The sequence below is a fragment of the Agelaius phoeniceus genome, chromosome 4 (genome assembly GCF_051311805.1).
Source record: "Agelaius phoeniceus isolate bAgePho1 chromosome 4, bAgePho1.hap1, whole genome shotgun sequence".
NCBI classification, from domain to species: Eukaryota; Metazoa; Chordata; class Aves; order Passeriformes; family Icteridae; genus Agelaius; species Agelaius phoeniceus.
Genome location: NC_135268.1, coordinates 1,677,850 through 1,692,933, shown reverse-complemented (window position 1 = coordinate 1,692,933; position 15,084 = coordinate 1,677,850). Strand labels below are relative to the sequence as shown.

General features: G+C 42.2%; 1 protein-coding gene across 8 annotated transcripts in view; it reads left to right on the top strand.

Moving 5' to 3' along the window:
- The first annotated feature begins 1,383 nt into the window (after nt 1-1,383).
- INPP4B (inositol polyphosphate-4-phosphatase type II B) overlaps nt 1,384-15,084 on the top strand; it is a 289,342-nt gene continuing 275,641 nt past the window's right edge. For 7 of the 8 annotated variants that reach the window (XM_054632668.2, XM_054632667.2, XM_077176707.1 and 4 more), the window contains exon 1: nt 1,384-1,775. The gene's annotated coding sequence lies outside the window, so the exon portion shown is untranslated. Of the gene's footprint in view, nt 1,776-1,982; nt 2,355-15,084 lie in introns of those variants that run through there. The other variant, XM_077176705.1, reaches the window with a different exon arrangement.

The following is a 15,084-nucleotide window of genomic DNA, read 5'->3' as shown; positions in this document are numbered from 1 at the left end:
TCTACTGCTTCCAATTTCTATGACAGCAGGATCTTTCCTGCCATGTGTTACACTATGGAACATTGAAAGTTTAACAAGGAAGATTGTGATGAAGCTGCTGTTGTGAGAAGCCTAATATTGTCCATGAGAGATGCTCAAAGACTAATCTCTGAATTGAAAAGGTAGTTGAACTTCATTACAATGACTTGTTCAATATGATCCTTATTCTGCAAACATTTATGCATGAGTAGCATTATGTGAGTGGGTAGTTCCATCAAGCTAGATTTTTTTCTGTATTACTTTGTTTAGGTGTTTGGACAAGGTCAAATATCTCTTGTGCCTTCTCAGGATTTTCCTTTTAATTTTCCTTTTAATTTTGTGTAGCTTATAATGCTGTTTGTTTAGTTCCCATCTCTGTGTCTCTGCTCCCAGCTTTATATCTCTGTATCTCTGTGATGACTTCAAGCTCTTGAAGCTGAATCAGTCTTGCTTTGCACAGATCACTGTAAGGCTTTGTGCTGGTACTTTGTAGATGACTGCAGTTATTACAACACAGGAAACACTAAATCCAACCCTGAAACAAATGATAGTGAGTAGGCTAATGTAGCTATCTAATCTGTATAACTTCAGTTGCTTGGAGGATGATGGTGTAGGAGTGAGTTACGCTGCTCAAATCCCAGACGGTGTCCTGCAATAATGCAGAAGTAGTCTCAAAAGGATTGATTGACGCTTCAAATACCAGAATGTATCTAACTACAAAAGAAGTAGAAAAAAAAAATGGATTAAAAAAAGATTATTACCAAGTGAGAAAAGTTACAAATTATTTGTCTTAATTCCTCTGTTGCCATACAGACAAACGCAGTTTTCAGATGCCGTGAATCCAAGGCCGGGTGTGTGGATGCCACTAGTGTTTTCTGGAGCGGCAGCACCGGCCGGAGGCGAGGTGGAGCGCTCCCACCTTCCTCCCTGACAGGACCAGGCATCCCTTATCGCCCACCCCGCAAAGTTTTGAAGCTGGAAGGCAGATAGCCCGGCGGCTCCGAGAAACCGCTTGCTTGCCTTCTAGGGAGATTGGGTTTCCAGCTCCGGGACAGGGAAGGGAGCGGCGTTTCCCACCGCTCCTGCTGCCTTCCCCTGAGCCGCAGTGCCCCGGGAGGTGTCGATGCGGAGCTCCCCATCCCGGGTCGAGCTGGCGCCGGCCTCCTCGGGAGCGCCCCTCGCCCTCTCCGCCCGTCCCCTCGGGCCGGGCGAGCTCCCGCCGCCGCCTCCCAGCCCCCGGCCATCGGCAGAGGCGGCCGCGGCGGCCGGGCTCCCTCTGGGCGGCAGGAGGTGAATGGCAAGCGCCGGCGTCTCCCTCCCACACCCCAGCGTCGCTCTCGCCTCCTCCAGCAGCAGCACAGCAGCAGCAGCGGGTCACCTCTGCGCGGCTGAGCCGAGCCGCGCCGCGCTGCCTGCTGGCTGCAGGGCTCCCGGAGCGGAGGCTGGCGGCTCGCCTCGCTACCTGCGGGGCCGCCGCCGGCTTGCGGTGAGGAGGGCGCTCCCGAAGGTGGCGCTGGGGGCCGGAGCGCCCGTGCCCGGAGGCAGCCGCACCTCTCCCTCACGGCGGGGAGCAGGGCGGAGAGCGGAGCGGCGGGCGGGCTCGGCTCCGGCTGCCCAGGCGCGCAGCTCCTCATTTCCTCTCGCCGTCCGCCGCGCTGTTGGAGGCTCCGGACTATAAATAGCCGCTCGCCCGCCACCCAGTGCCTCCCGCACCCACAGAGGCAAAGTGCCGCGCTGGCCGCCCCGCTGCCGGACAGGTACCGCCGCTTGCGAGGGGCGCGGGGGCTCTTGCTGCTAGCCGGGGTTGTGTTTCCTTGTTTTCCCCTCGGGCACCGGCGCGTCAGGAGCGATTAGAAGCCGAGAATCGGATCCGGCAAAGTCCCTCCCTTTTATTCCCTTACCAAGTTTCTTAAGGTCACAGCCCACCGGGCGCGCAGCCGTGGCGGCGGAAGGAGGCGCGTTTGCCGGGAGCCGCTGCGTGAGGGCTGATCCGGGCTGGAGGGCGCCCAGGGCGGCTGCCGCTCTCCTGCCCCCTCAGGGCCGGCGCTGAGGCAAGGGAAGGTGGCCCCGGCTGCCCCAGAGAGCCCTGCCTGGCCCACCCCACTCCCCCGTCCTCCGGGCATCACCGGGAGCGAGGAGAGACCCGAACCGCCAGGGCAGCCTCTAGCTAGGACGTGCCGGGGATCTCCCCTCGTTTGTCCCGACGGCGGCGGCGGCGTTGCCCGCTGGGAGCTTGGATGGCGCCTTGGCCGCGGCGCCGGCCCCCCCGTGCAGCTGCGATCTGATGGGGCCCTTCTGAGGCGGTATCGGGGCTCGGGAGGATCTCGTCTGCGAAGGTTTTGTGTCGCGTTCGAAAGTTGGGGATACGCGGGTGAGGGTAGCGGCTTCTGTGGGTGACGCTAAGGGTTAATTTGATGGAGTGATTGGGCTGTAGGATCCCCATTTGCAAGGAGCAGCGTCTGCCGAGATGTAATGGAAACCACAAGAAAGGTATCACAGAGAATGAAATTGAGCAGAGTTGTAACTTGAAATTGTATCAGCCAGAAAAGGTGGGGGTGGGGGATGATGTTCAATTTCTGATCTACAGTCGAGTAGAGCTGTTTTCTTTTTCTGAAATGACACAGAGAATTTGAAGCGTGGATGGCAGAGCTTGGGAGTCCCATCTTGGTCCCCAAAACTAACCCGGAACCTTATCCAAAATAGAAATAATAGGATCAAGTCTTTGTGGAGCTGTGTTTTCATCTGATGCCTAATTATGTTTCCATTTATCTTCTTTGCCAGAAGAAATTTACTTGTTTATTTACCCATTAATGATGTGTTAAATAGATATACTAAAATCAGGCCATACGTATGCCATTTAAATCTGACTTTCAATCTCAAAGATGAGAATATTTTTAGTTTTTATTGGCTTACCGGCACTCTCTGTATGTAAATGATGCCTACATAGCAAGAATAATGGGGAGAATGTCTCTTTCTTGTTCTGTATCAGAGAAAAAGTATGTAAATAATTAGTTACTAATGAAACTTCTCTTTGGATAAGTATTTGCAAATGCGATAGCAGTCTTTAAAAAGGCAGTTTTCTAGTCACTTGCTTATTTTCAATATTGTTTTTATTTTACTTGATTACATTTGAGCTAGCTTTAAAGCCCTGCAGTATCTCAGATTTTTTGTTCTGTGAACCTATATATTGAACGGGGTTTATGTAAGTAACTGTATCTATCCGTGCAGGACTGAATGCTGTTTACTTCACACAAATTCATAATTCCACCAAAATTAGGATACAAGTCACAAGGTTAATATGAGCAGTAATTAGTCCTGTGAGATTTTTACAGCCCTGATGGCATTAGTGGCAGCATGTGGCAGTGTTACTACTTCAGAGCCCTATTTTTGCCTTTTTTTTCCCCCCCTTCTGCTTTCTGACAGTTTCTACAGCACTCAAGATAAGATTAAATCTTTTCTGAAAATACATCTTTTCTTTTACTGGCTTTCTTGGACTAACTGAAGCTTCAAGTTCCTGTTCACCACTGGCTCCCCAAACCTTGCAAGTGCAGCTGATCCTTCTTTTGCTTGGATTTCTCTTTCTCTGCAGAGACTTATCCCTGAGGCTGCCTTAGTTTTTTTTTGATCAAAGAATTCTGTCTTCCTCAGCCCTAAGGTATATCTGTTTGAGCAGGTGTATCCAAATGCCTCTTACATATCCTCCTTTATCATCTATAGTCTCCTTATCTTCTGATCTGACTGAAAGATTTCACATTAGGTGAAGGTTTTGTGAACCAAAAATGCAAGATTAATGCTCTGCTTAGTGCCTGGAAGTCTACTGTACTGTAAGAAGGAAAAAAACCCAACCCAACACCCCCAAAAAGCCACAGGAGTGGAAGACCTGCCTGGAGCATTGAAGTCAGCCTGCAGAGGCCAGTACTGCTGGCTGCCAGTCATGAGTGGAGGCTGTGAGAGAGCCTGCAGGTCAAGTAATTGTTTGAATAGGCCTAAATTCTCTGTGCATTTTGGAGGCCAAGTAGTGGGATTGATAGGTCTGCTGAATTATTAAGCTTGCTATGAATGTATATTTTAGTATATGACTTCTGCAGAGAAATATGGAAGCAATACTTTTTGAATTTATGTAACAGGTTTACATGAGGAGGTAAGATCATTTACTGAGAGAAATCAGAAGGTGGACAGTTACTCCCAACACTCAAGTTTCTTCAAAACTTGTGATGAGGCTGCATGCTCAAACACTTGGAGAAATGGCTTAAACACTGTGTAGCTAACACAGTTAGCTGCATGTCTCTCCCTAACTTATATTTTCATAACTCTTCCTGTATGTCAAATGCTCTGACTGATCGGAAATTTTTAGGAAGGGCCAGTTTTGCTTGGCTTATTAAATATCTTGTATTACACTAATATTTTACTGTTATTATTGATGAATGGTGAATGTTATTTTTTGCCCTTCTGAGAAAATATTCTTTCTTTGAAGTAATCTGGGCTGATATAACCTGAATTCTGTGAAATACCTTCCTCTGGATTTTTTAATTTACTTGTGAATCTCACTTTGATTGTCAATATATGAGCTGGATGGAAGGCTGAAATGTTATTTGGGATGAGTTAGCAGTCCTGGCCTCGTCAGGCCTTGGATTTTATCTACTACTTACCCTGGGTTTAGGGGCCCTCCCCAAGCTTCCTGATTTCACCTGCAAACCTGGCAGTCTCACTACAAATTTGTCCTGAGTTCTCCATCTCTTTATCCAGCAGCAGTCACAGCTGATTTCACTCTGTTAAGTTGTTGTGGTTGTTTTTTTTTTTTTTAAGGGAATGCCTAATTCTTGCTTAGCTCCTCAGGCTCTCCTGTCTTGGATAGTTGATATGCTGCAGAAAACCTGAGGCAAACTGTGAAAGGCAAGCTGGATTGCACAAGGTTTTAGTGTGGTGCTGGACTTCAGCTCCCAGATGTCCTCACAGTGATACAGGGTTTTCATTAATAAGACTTGCTTGTCTTCATACAAAATCCATGTTGACAATTCTAAAGAGGGCTCGAGGTTTGTGGATTTCAGTTTCCTGCTGTTTGGAGAGCTGTGCTTTTACTGCTTGCCAGGAGAGGAAAAATAAGTATGAGCTACTGATGTAGAATTCTCTAGTCCATTTTCTCCATCATCTACAAAGGGAGATCCAGTTGATTTGCCCAGGTCAGTAGCAGGTCTTTTTGGGGAAGAATTTTCCCCATTTTTTTGTCATCACAAATTAACTATGTATGGACAGAATCTCCAAGAGCCAATCAGATTTAAGCAATCCATTCTACTCTGAAAATTGCTGTTAGGAGACAGGATACCTTGTCTGTCTTCCAAGTCTTGTGTACCTTTTTGGCAAGGTATACTGAAATAACATAGTGAAAAGTCAAGTGAACATCTTATGCTGTACATGCTATGATTATTCATTTGTCTTGAGAGGGAGTGAATAGAACAAACTGTATCTGCTTATTCTGGAGGGTTTTCAAATTTACAATGATAAAAGTTTGCTTAGCTGTTTCAGTAATGGGTTTTGAATTGTTTGATGTCAGTATAGTTGGTGTGACCTTTAAGAAATGTAGAATTATTTCTGCTTCTCAAGTGTTATAGATCCAAGGTCTAAAGAACTTGCCACCATTCAGAATCCAAAGAGGCTGGGCTGGAGTGTCCTTTTTACAGTTGTTCCAGCTCTGTCTCTGCACAGGAGGCTTAAAATTTGATTTGGATGTTAAAAGCCTTTTTGTCTCAGTCTGGCAAACTAAGTGTCTTCCTATTTGTCAGGGGATTTGCCCCACAGGTTCCTTTAGATGGTTTTTAATGTTGAACCAGGCTCTATTTAATAAAAATATGTAAGAAAACTCAAGCTGAAGGTGCTTACTTGACATAGTACCATGTCAAAATGTTCAATGTGATGCTGTTTATCAAGGTCACTTTGGCAGGCTGAGTTTGTGCTCTGTTACTGGGTGCTATGGCATTAAAAATCAAATCTATCAAGGCTTTTTTGATGGATGTCTTTTGTTTTGTTTTGTATTCTGTTTCTATGTAATTTCACCCAGTGAAAATTTATCCTGAGTATGGCAGTAAAGTCAGTCTGGGGGGGAGCTTTCTCCTAAACTTAACATAGATAAATAACTAAACCACTTTCCTTTGTATCCATTTCTTTCATTCTGTTATCTGTACTCCTGCCCATTGGAGTTTCTTGCTGCAAAACCACTGTTTTGGCAAATACAGTGAAATCTCTTAGCATGAAGCAGTATGAAGACCCTGGTTTTTAAGGTGACTGTAAGAGTTGGATATGTAAAGGGCAATTAAGAGGAAGAAAGTCTTAGGGGGAATAAGCTTTTATTGTGTTTTGACAGCTGTTCATGTTCCAGCAAGTTTGTGTATTGTTTGTTGAGTTACCAAGTGTGATCGTAGTGTCTTAGAGCAATGCTAGTGAGATGTACTAAACCTAGGGTGCATATTTCTGTTATGAAAATGGCTCAGAAACATGCAAATGAGTGTAAAATCTAGGTGTGAAATGTGGCTTGTGCATTTGTGCAGATGGAGTGCTAAGCAGAATGCATCAGCTCTGGTGTTGTACAGTGTTTCTGTAGCAGCAGTAACAGGTTATGTGGTTATGTTTGCTCTGTGTTTGTCTAAGTGCCTAAAGAAAAGAGCTGTCAGTAAAATGAGTTTTCGAAGATGAAATAACTTTGTCTCCTGTAGAAATGTTATTTTGGAATAATATCTTTAGTGGGTTATTCCATGTTTTGTAAATGAGAACAGAGTTTGGTACACAGAGCAGGAGATACTGCATTTGATGTTCACAATAGCCTCAGTCTGCTATTTTTATAGTTTAAAAAATATAGCATAAATATAAAACATATTTTTAAAATATCTTTTCAAATGTTTTAAAATATAGTATTTTCAATTGATGATAATTGATTTTTCAAATTAATAATCGATAAGTTGTAGTGTCAGAAGTGCCTTTTTGCTTTAGCCAAGTAAGAGTGTGGGGTGCATATTATTTTTCCCCCTTCAAAAGGCAGCTATGGAGCTCTGCTTGTATCTGAAATTTCTGTATTACTGCCTGTCCTGACACAGGACCTGGTGGCTTTTGTAGGATGGCCGTGGGATGTAACCTCTCTGGGTTAGTTGGAGATGAGAATTCCACAATGTTGCCTCTGTGTGGGAAGTGGATTGTAAAGCCAGATCCCCTGCAGCCCTGCACAGCAGCTGTTTGCACAGGAGTGCTGTGACAAGGATCATCAGATGGTGATGCAGACACGGGACCTTGCAATAAAGACAGAGGATGTAAATGAGGAACAAACACCTGGTGAAAAAACCAAGTAAACATTGAAGTTCATGTTCTGACCTGCAATTGAGAAATATTGTTCCGTTTGTTCTGTAGTTTCTGTACAAGCACAGATGCTTAACTTGCATTAATTTTCACTCAGTGAATCTACATTCAACATTTTCCCAAATGATTCATATTTGATAATTGTTCAGCCACAGAGTTGCAACAATTAGGAATTATATATTTTTAACTCTAGGAATTTTGTTTTCCTTTCCTGCTGTCAGTGTCAGATTACTTTAAGTTCAGCTGCCTGGCATTGACGTTTTCTACTAGGAACTGAGAGTTTCCAGCTAAGACAAACAGAAGTGATGACTGCTGTTTTTATGGAAGTTTTTTTTCGTTCTGGATACCACAGGTGGCAACAGTCTGAAGCTTGGAATGTATCAGTACAGCCTACACTAGGTGGCAGTGTAAAATACAAAGAAGCCTAAAAACATTTGGAATTCTTGATGAAGGCAGTAGAAGCTGCCACTTTCATAGCTCATTTTGTAGATAAGACTGTTTTTACTGCATAGTCTCCTCTTAGATACGCCATCACTTACTTTTCATGGTCCTAATTTTTCTTGACTTTACCTTGTTTGAGTCAGGGGATATGTTTGGACACCTACTCACTGTAAGGTAGCTGGTATACTGAAAATTCAGTCTACCCTTCTCTTGTGGTTAGCTGGCTTGTGTTTGTAGTTACTTATTGGTTAGGAAAACCATACACAGTTGAAGATGTTAGGTGAGATGTATATTTTTAGCTGTAGGACAGAAGCTGTCATCTGATGAAACAAGGACGGGTGAGACTTCCTTTAAACCTTTTATAGCTGTATTATAGCCATTTATAATTTATCTAGGATGATCTGGTATGCATATATTGTTTTTCAAACAAAAATACTGGAATTGTACATAATCTGATGTCAAATTGCATGTACTGTGAGAGTTTACTGTCTTTCACTTAGAGAATGTATGTGTGAACTGATATATATGTGTATATATACATAAATATAACATATATACATAAAATAACCTTTACAGAAACCTTTAAATCAGTTTCTGTGCCATCAAGATGTGATAGCCTAGAGATTGATCCCTCTTGCTTTTTATGTTTTGGTAAGGAAATCTGAGGACTCGGCCTTTAAAGGTTATGTGCAAAGTTCCTGACCTGCTTTATGTGAAATGAGAAAGCAGTTTGATGTAACACCATGAAAGCTTTTTATTTTTATAAATTGGATTTTTCTCTCTGAGCAAAATAGAAAGCCTGGTCACAATAGCTTCTTTGGAGCTGTATACTGCAAAAAGCCAAGCTATCAACATGCTGAGGTTATTAAATGAATTTAGACTGTCAAAATATGCCTGGGAATATATTTAGTACCTTGCACCAAAATTGATCAGTAATTAATCTGATGGTAAATGAAGAAGACTGTACTTATATAAGGTTAAATTCACGATATGCTGAATATGTTTGAAGAATGAACATTTGATAAAATCGCAACTTTTGATAATGACTTCTTTTAAGCAGCAGACACAAAAATACTATGAAGCAGTGGGAGTATTTAGTGAGGAAACACTTTCCCCTCCTTGCTTTTTGTTCATAGTATTAAGCTTTTCACAGAAGAAAATGCTCAGTACTATTGATATCTGTCATATCAATATTTTGAAAATCATGTGAAAGGTTTACTAGCAGAAAATGTAGATAGTAAACCTGTGCTTCAGACTCACTGAATGTATGTAAGGATTCTGGAGGGGCACCGTAAGTAGTGACCCTCTATGTTCATGTAGTCTTGGGGAAATTTGGCCTTAACTTTTATCATTCATAGTTTCAGCAAAGGAAACCTGGCGTAAATTCTCCTTGGCAGCTCTGAATCTTGGTTGTTGCTTGAACTGCAACTGTAAATTGAGATGTGGTGTCTCAGCTTGGATTGTTTTGGTTCAGCATTCCTGGCTGTTTGTGTTTGTTTTGACTGGTCTCGATTGAATGGCCAACTGTGGTCATCTTGCACAAAAGTAAAAGCATGCTAGGCACCAGTTTATCAAAAAAGGATTGTGGATGGCAATATTAATGGTAATAGGAGTTGTCCTACAGTTTGTAGTTGAAGATTGATGTAAAGATGTGTGGGGACCTGACAGAGCAGATCTCTGACTAAAGCAGATTGTGGAAAGTCACTGACTGAGTCACGGGGTGAAAGAAATAGAGACTCTGAAGCAACACTAAGTGGTAGCTTATTTTTAGACCTGTATAAAAATACAGGTCTGCTATGCACCTTTCCTATGAAGACAGAAATAAACTGTCTGATCTGTCCAAGATGTCACTGCCAACCATGATTATAAGGAAAATTAAATCCTTTGGTCCAGTTTGGGCTGTGCTTTATAACCCATGGGTGAAAGCTGAAGGAATTACTGATGCTGATCTGGGAAGCCAAGTGGTGAACCCCAGCCTAAGCAAAGCAAACAGTCTCCAGAGGTTCTGGGAACAAGTCAATTCTTACTTGAGCAGTGGGGAAAAAAAAGGAGTCAACCCATCTGAAATTTTCCACTTTTGTCAACTAGAACCCAACCTTGGAGTCTTCTACCAGTTGGTAGCACTTATTGGCTCCTATATTTAAATGAATCTAATATTTCACTAAAAAACATGCTACAATTGTTTCCATGTTGCTCTGAGAAGATACATTTATAACAATCATTTTAAACAGATAATTGAGCACTTGGTCTACTTGTTGAACAGCATGTTAACGAGGTGTCCTGGAGTTATCTATGAATATTTATTAAGATTTATATCAAGAGTAAAATATAGAAAAACTATACTTTTTTTCAAAACAAAAATGATGATTGCTCATTTTCAGTGCTCTGAAATTACCTTAACAATCAATTTTGGTATGTTAAAATAATTGCACGCTTTTGAATTTTACCTGAAGCAGAGATCTGATGTTTATGGCTTCTCTTTGTTTTCTGGGGCTTTTTTTTTTACCCTTTTAGAAAAAGAAGAGCTACCTTTTTCCTCATGAACTGTTCCAGATGGGGGGTAGGGCCAAAACACGGTAAAACATAAATATAAAGTATTTTGCCTATTTTAAGTAAAATACTGATGAAGATCTAGCCCATGTCTATGGGAATTTTTCTTGGCAGATGCTTCCTAAGTTCGGAAAAACATCAGCTTTGAGAATCTATTTTTGTGTGCTGGAAGAGCAATGTGTCTCACTCAAGTTTGAAGGTTAAGGTAGAAATACTTTTTTGGAAATTGAACTATAAAGTGCCAAAAGATATATTTTTTAAGCAATTTTAAAAGACAATACCAGCCTGTCTGTTTTGACCCTAGTTTTTAATTTCTGTATTTGGAAGAGTGCTGCAGCTTTACACCCAGATGATTTGTTAGTTCTGCTGTAGTAAATAATTCAAAAGAGCCTTTGTTGTGTAGTCAGCAATGCCACACATCTCTCACCTCCCATAAGTGATGGGAGCAGATTCTGACCCAATTTGCAGTGCTGTTGGTTTGCTGCAGCTCAAGGAAGCACTTTAGAAGATCTTGGCTTTTGGGGTTTTTTTTCCCAAAAATAAATCAAATTTTCACTTAAAAATGAAATTTGAAAACTTAGCAATAATTTAGCCTCTCATGTGTTGACTCTGAAAATGCATGGAAGGTAAGAGAAACCCAAGTATGCTGGTATGTTGGTAGGAAGTGTAGGATTCCTCTTGGGAACACTTATTGGGCTGAGTGTCAGACTGGAATTTGGAATCGCTGACCAGGCAAGGTGAGATGTGCCTCTGTGGAATGGCAGTGGGGAACTGGAGGAGAGCTGCTGTCTGCAGAGCAGGGCCCCTCTGGGAGGCCATGAAAACATCAGGGCTAAGAGACATTTGCCCACCAGCTGGGAAAAGGAGTGTGCCATAAGCAGTCTCAGTGCTGCAGCTTTCCTGCATCTTTAACATAATGAACATAAGTCTTGGTGTGCTTGCCTACTTTACATCTTAGCTGAAAGTTGGTTTTGTTCCTGTTTGTGTTTAGAGGATGTCTCTGTCTATGAGGATATAAGCTGGCTGACTGCCTCTTTTGGCTACAGTAAGTTCTGTTCTTACATACTGTTGAGCAGTCTGGGTTTTGGTTTTTTTTAATGAAAGGTGCATATAGTAGTTTTTTTGGAACTTAATGAGAAGTGTTAGTATCAAAAACTTGTCAAGTCTCTGTCATAGTACAGCCAACTTACCCCCTTGTCAGCAGAACTGGGTTCTCCTTTTTCTTCGTGGATGGTTTACCTTCTAGCCTGTTCTATTTCTGTCAAATAGTGTTGCTCCCATTCTAGCCCAGTGAAGGCTATTCATAGCTTTCAGACCTAGTTCTCATCACAGCCAGACCACTGAAAGAATCAGACAACGCTGAGGTGGGAGGTGCATGCAACTTGCCACGCTCTTCTCAGTAGAATTTTCTGCATCTGACAGGTGATGCAGCCGAGCAAATAAACACAATTCAGATCCTGTAATGTCTGTGGGCAGCAGGTGTTTGTACAGGTCATGGACTGCAGTGGCTCAGGTACCTGAATAAATAAACAAAATTCATACTGTCTTGAAAATAGGAACTGCCTTAATCCATCAGCTTAAAAGTCATCATATGTGAAGGAAGAGACAGTAACTAAGTTGATAAGATGGGACTGAGAGAGACAGATGATTCTTCTTGTCTGCTGTGCCACATTGAAAAAAAAAGAAGAAAAAAAAGCTTAAAAGAATTACCAGGCAATGAGGAGATAATTATACCATCAAGCACAGGGAATTTCACAGCCATTGTGGGTAAACAACTCTGGCTGCTCCATCCAAGGGACCAACTTAATTAAAAACAATGACAAAAAAAAGGACAAACCTAAAATTGTAATTTAGTTAACCCCTTTACCAAAGAAAAATATTGAAAGCCCATTAGTTTTTTTACAGATACTAACATTTTGTTTATAAATTCAACATTTTAGCAACTTTCTAAACTTTATCTGGCTTTGCTTTAAAAATGTACAAACAGCATGAGTTCCAAAACGTGTGGGTTTAAAATATATTTTATGCCAATTTTCTGATCCTGTTTTTTCATCATGAAATATTTAATTTTTCACTTCTAAGTAAGGGGAAAGCTGAGGTCTATAGCAGGAATTACATTTTTTTTTTTCCATTTATTGGAATATCCTTAGGGCAGAGAGAAGGGTGCAGAGGAAGCCATGCCCTGGCTGCATCCAGAGCCCTGTGGGCAGCAGGTCAAGGCAAGGGGTTCTGCCCGTCTGCTCTGGGGAGACTCTGCCCACAGTGCTGCATTGGCTCTGGGGTCTCGGGATAGGAAGGGTGTGGACCTGTTGGAACAGGTTCTGAGGCGGCCACCAAGATGATCAGAGGGCTGGAGCGCCTCTCCTATGAAGACAGACTGAGAAAGGTGGGGTTGTTTAGCCTTGAGAAGAGAAGGCTTCCAAGGAGACCTCTAGAGCAACCTAAAGGTGCTGCAAGAGAGCTGGAGTGGGACCCTTGGGGCATGGAGTGGTGGGACAAGGGGTAATTAATTAAGACTGAAAGTGGGCAAGTGTAGATTGGTTAATAGGAAAAAAATCATTACTGTGAGGGTGGTGAGATGCTGGAATAGATTGCTCAGAACATCTGTGGGTGCCTCATCCCTGGAAGTTTTCAAGGCCAGATAGCATGGGACTTGGAGGCACCAGGTCTAAAGCAAGGTATTCCTGCCCATGGCAGGCAGGTTGGAAAGAGGTGGTCTTTGAGGTCACTTGTAACCCAAACCTCTCTGTGCTTCTGTGACCATCATGTGCAATGAAGCCGAGTCTGTTTGATCAGGCTGTGCAGCCTCTGGTAGTGTGGGTGCTGTCCTGGCCTGTGAGCCTTGCCTTGTCTGTAGCTGAACCATTGTGGCTACAGCATTACCAGTTTAACATCTCATTACGTAGGAAGCGTAGGGAGGTAGAAACCTGTGGGCTGCATTGCCCAGGGAAGCACTTAATGGCTCAAGTGGAGATGGGTGTTTGGGTGGGCTTGAGACTCTGTGGGACCTTTAGCTGCCAAATCTAAAACTTGAAAGTCAACATCAACCTAAAAACTCAGAATGAATCTGTGTAATACCTTCAACCTTCAGTTTTCAAGAACATTTTTATTTCTACTTGGTATGCTAAATTGTTACAGAATGTGGTGTGGGAATGCAACCAGCTGGGATGAATAGTGGTTTAGCCTTGGTGATAGATACAGGAGGCATCAACCTGAGCCCATGGGAAGTGGGATACTGAAAGGGAGATGGCAGGTAAGGTCGTGGTGAGAAGAGTGTGGCCATGGGAGTTAATGGTATGTTAATGGGATTGCTCTATAATAGGTCCTGTTTCTGGTTCTTGTTCTCAGTTGGTGACCTGTCACATGTAAGGTCATGTTCAATAGACACATATAAAATTGTGCCAAAAGGGCAGCAAGGGGGAAAACGCGTGGAAACCAAAAGGCAGAAATAAGGATTCTTATAGAAGTTTCTGTTGCTGTGCTTATAAAGAATGAACACTTTTCCTGTTTTGTCCAGTTGAGCTACCTTGTGCCTCCCTGACACATTTGGAAATGTCAAAGATGGAAATATTTTTGAGTCAGAGTATGTGTATCCCTTCTAGCTCAGTGGGACAGTGATTCCTGGTAATAGAAACTGAATTTAACTTCAAATTCATATCATTACAGGGCATAATTCTCTAACAGATTTTGCAAGTAATTTTCCAACCTTACTTTTAGTTGTGGATTTAATATTTAACATGCAAGGATTCTTAATATTAAGAGTAACATTAAGGAATATTAATATTTAATTTGATGTCATAAGAAATAGCTTACAGTCATTTTTGCAGATGAAATAGGTAAGATATCTCTCATAGTTTCTTTCGAGTTTTGGTGCTTCTTAATCACTCTGCTTAAAGGATAAGGCATAAAATCTTCCTTTGTATGTAACTACCAGAAGTTAGATGACGTTGGAACTGAATAAACACTGAGTTGGAAGGAATTTAGATGAACATTCATATTTGTAGATCTTGAAATTACCTTAATCTGGAAAAACAGAGCTTGAAAGTTGTCATCTGTGTCAGCACTACGTTAAGCTCTGCACTGGCACAGTTCTTACTTCGGTGCTGCTCTGAGCTGGAACTTGGTGTTTTGCGGCTCTATTTTTCCTTCATGGAAGTAGGATGTAGTGGAAGAGCTGTCTCCTTGGATGTGTGCTTTGAATTCACTCTGCAGGGAGTTGACTGGTCAGAGTTGGTGACTTCACTTGAAGAGAAGGTTCAGATCAGACCAAGAAATTAACCTCAGTTGAGGTTAATGCTGAAAAGTATTAAATCTGCATTATTATTAAAACCAGAACATATTGCTGATTTTATTAAAAGTCTTGCTTTGAGTTATGGTTTGAATTTGAATTCTTCCTTTAAAAATTTTTGGCAGGATTTCTTCTGGTTCCCCTGTGCATCTGTCCCTGAGTGCAGAGGCACTTTTGTGTGCTGGTAACTCCTCACCAGCCCAGTTTGCTCTTCTTCAGCTTAGCTGTACTACCCTATCATTAACAATTACTTAATGACCTTGTTAGGACTATGTATTGCCATATACTGAAATATTTCTTCCTCTTCTTTCTTGTGGTGCTACTTTTCTGCCTTAATCTAAAATGCAGTGTTATTCTTCATACTGAGTGTAGCAGGAGGTTTAATTACTTTGTTTGCAACTAAAAATATGGTGTTTCTGGCTGAAATAAGGTTGTTAGTGTTTGGG